Below are 3333 nucleotides of genomic sequence, written 5' to 3'. Positions count from 1 at the left end.
ATATTCCTATATCCATATATCCCTATATCTCCATATTCCTATATCCCTTATATCCCTTATATCCCTATATCCCTATATCCCTATATACCTTATATCCTTTATATCCATACTAGCTTTCCCGTTGCAGGAAAAATCCTTCAATAGGATTTCCTGCTGCACTCCACCCCGCCTCTGTTCCTCCCTTGTCTCCGCCCCACCTTCTCCTCCAGCCCCCCTGCATTTCTCTTCTCCCCCGGCCCCACCTCCACTCCGCCATTGTCGCCCACCCCGCCTTCTCCTCCATCCCGCCTGTGTTTCCCTTCGGCCCTGCCTCCGCCCCACCCTTGTCACCTGCCCCGCCTTCTCCTCCAGCCCGCCCGCGTTTCCCTTTGCCCCCGGCCCCGCCTCTGCTCCGCCTTTGTCACCCGCCCCGCCTTCTCCTCCAGCCCGCCTGCATTTCCGTTAGCCCCCGGCCCTGACTTTGCTCCTCCCTTCTCCTCCCCCCCCCCCCTCTCCCGGCTTGCTTGCTTTTTCAAGGCTTTACTCCCTTCTGCAGCTCTTGGCTTCTTTCGACGCTGTCTTGATATGCAAATTAGCCGCCTTCTTTGTTGGGGTAATTTGCATACTCGTCCTGATTTGTTGGTGGGCGTGGTTTGGCTGGTGGGCGTGGCTTATGTGTAGCGAAGGTGTGGTCAATTTGCATATTTGTCTATTATTAGATTAGATGTCCCTAATATTGCTTATATCCCTATATCCCTATATTTCTTATATCCCTTATATCCTTATATCCCTATATCCCTTATATCCTTATATCCCTATATCCCTTATATCTCTTATATCCCTTTATCCCTATATCTCTTATATCCCCATATCCCTTATATCCCTTATATCCCTTATATCCCCTATATCCCCTATATCCCTATATCCCTATCCCTGGTGAGGATTAACCAAAAAAGGAAAAAAGGCAGCACTTGCCCCTGGGGTGTGTTGGGCCCCGGGGGTGTGTGGCAGCCTCTGCAGCTGTGTTGCTCCCCTCACGTATTGTATAGAGGCCACAGATGCTGCTCAACACCCTGCAAGGCACACAGAGGCCCCAGTTCCCAACCAGATTATGTGTTAGAAATCTGGGCCCTGGGATAATCTTCTTGGACCCGGCATGATGGTCTGGGCCCCGGATAAAGATCTGGATCCCAGGAGGGCAGTTCGGGCCAGGGAGGGTGGTCTGGGCCCATGGGAGCGGTCTGGAACCTCACCTGGACATCTGGGTTATGGAATGGTGGTCTGGGTTACAGATAGAGAACTACACCCGATACAAGACTGGATTCTGTGTTAGAGACCTGAGCCCCATGATAATCTCGGACCCGCCATGATGGTCTGGAACCCAGATGTAGGTCTGAGCCCCAGATAGAGGAATGTGTTCTGAGAGGATAGTTCAGGTCAGGGAGCAAAGTCTGTGCCCCGGGGGAAGGTCTGGTACCTCACTTGGACATCTGGGTTATGGAATGGAGGTCTGGGTTACAGATAGAGAACTACACCCCTGATACAAGACTGGATTCTGTGTTTGAGGCCTTGCCCGGGGATAATCTTCTCGGACCCGCATGATGGTCTGGGACCCGGATGTAGGTCTAAGCCCCGGATAGACGAATGGGTCCTGAGAGGATGTGGCCAAATGATGATGGGGCCTAATGATGGGGCCAGGTGATGATGGGGCCAAATGATGGAGCGAAATGATGGGGCCAACTACATCCCTGATACAAGACTGGATTCTGTGTTAGAGACCTGGGCCCCGAGATAATCTTCACGGACCCACCATGATGGTCTGGGACCCGGATGTAGGTCTGAGCCCCGGATAGAGGAATGGGTTCTGAGAGGATCGTTCGGGCCAGGGAGCAAAGTCTGGGCCCTAGGGGGAGGTCTGATATCGCACTTGGACATCTGGGTTATGTTATGATGGTCTGGGTTACAGATGGAGAACTACACCCCTGATAAAGACTGGATTCTGTGTTAGAGACCTGGGCCCCAGGATAATCTTCTTGGCCCCGCCATGATGGTCTGGGACCCAGATGTAGGTCTGAGTCCCGGATAGACAAATGGGTTCTGAGATGATGGGGCCAAATGATGATGGAGCCAAATGATGGGGCCAAATGATGGGGCCAAATGATGGGGCCAAATGATGGGACCAAATGATACCTTTGGTTAATCTTCACCCGAGCATAGTTTTTCCCCTGATTTTTAGAGAGAGAGCGGAAGGGGGGAGGGTGAGAGAGAGAGAGTGAGATGGTTTGTTTGCCTCCTGCACACGCCCCAACCAGGCCAGGGATTGAGCCTGCAGCCCAGGCACGTGTTCTGGCCTGGGAATCGAACCTGAGACTCTTCGGTGTACAGGCCGACACTCTAACCACTGATCCACACCAGCCAGGGCCAAGACCATTTTTAAAGATATCTTGGGGAGTGTGGAGAGGGGTGCAGCGCATCGGGGTGGCCCTGCCTCCCAGGACTCAATCGAGGCGAGGTCCCCAGCCTGCTCCCAGCCGGATGGGAGCACCTCCATGGCTCCCCCAGGGGGAAGGCTGCTTCGCCCCCACGTGGGCTCTGGCTCAGGTCTCCCAGAGACGGCAGGCCGCCAGGCCCAGAGGAAGCTGTGGCTCGGGTGTCCGACGTGGGGACTCGGTGAGTGTCGGCTGCCCAGAGTCGGCTTGCTTGCCCTGAAGTTGCCTCGTGGCCATGGTCATGTCCTCACGGGAAGCCCCGGGCTGCCCCACTCCCGCCCCACCCTGCCCCATCCGGACCTGGGAGGCCAGCACCAAAGTCAGGGACAAAGTCATTTTGAGGATATCAACTAAGGAACATTCTGGTAGCTTCACGGGGTCTGTACCTTACCTCCAAGTCCACCTGGGAGGCATTTGCAGCCCTTAAACCAGACGCGAGACATGAAGTTCCCTTTCGGGGACACCTGAGACTGGGTGGATCATCGGCTGGTCACAGGCCCTCAGCAGCCAGTGCGGGAGCATGTGGCCGTGTCACCGGATGGTGAACAAGACCCGACGTCCTGGGAGGCATGCAGATTCGCCCGGGAAGGTGCTCTGTAGGGTTTTCCACTGGAGGTCTGGGCATTTACCTGACAGTGAGCCTTGAGTGGGGCCCAGTGGCCTGTTGAGCTCAGATACAAAGGGTGAATTGAGTGACCAGGTGAGGGAGGAAGGAAGAGGCAGGGCCACAACTGGGCATGGCATGTGCAAAGGCCCTGGGGCAGAGCAAGCCAGAAAGAAGGCAGGTGGCCGGGCACGGAGAGTGACGGGCGTGTGTAAGGGTGGGCAGAAGCCAGACCCCACTAGAGAGTTTTGCTTCATCCCA

The sequence above is a fragment of the Eptesicus fuscus genome, chromosome 2 (genome assembly GCF_027574615.1).
Source record: "Eptesicus fuscus isolate TK198812 chromosome 2, DD_ASM_mEF_20220401, whole genome shotgun sequence".
Lineage (NCBI taxonomy): Eukaryota > Metazoa > Chordata > Mammalia > Chiroptera > Vespertilionidae > Eptesicus > Eptesicus fuscus.
The sequence above is the reverse complement of the archived record's forward strand: the minus strand, read 5'-3'. Positions refer to the sequence as shown.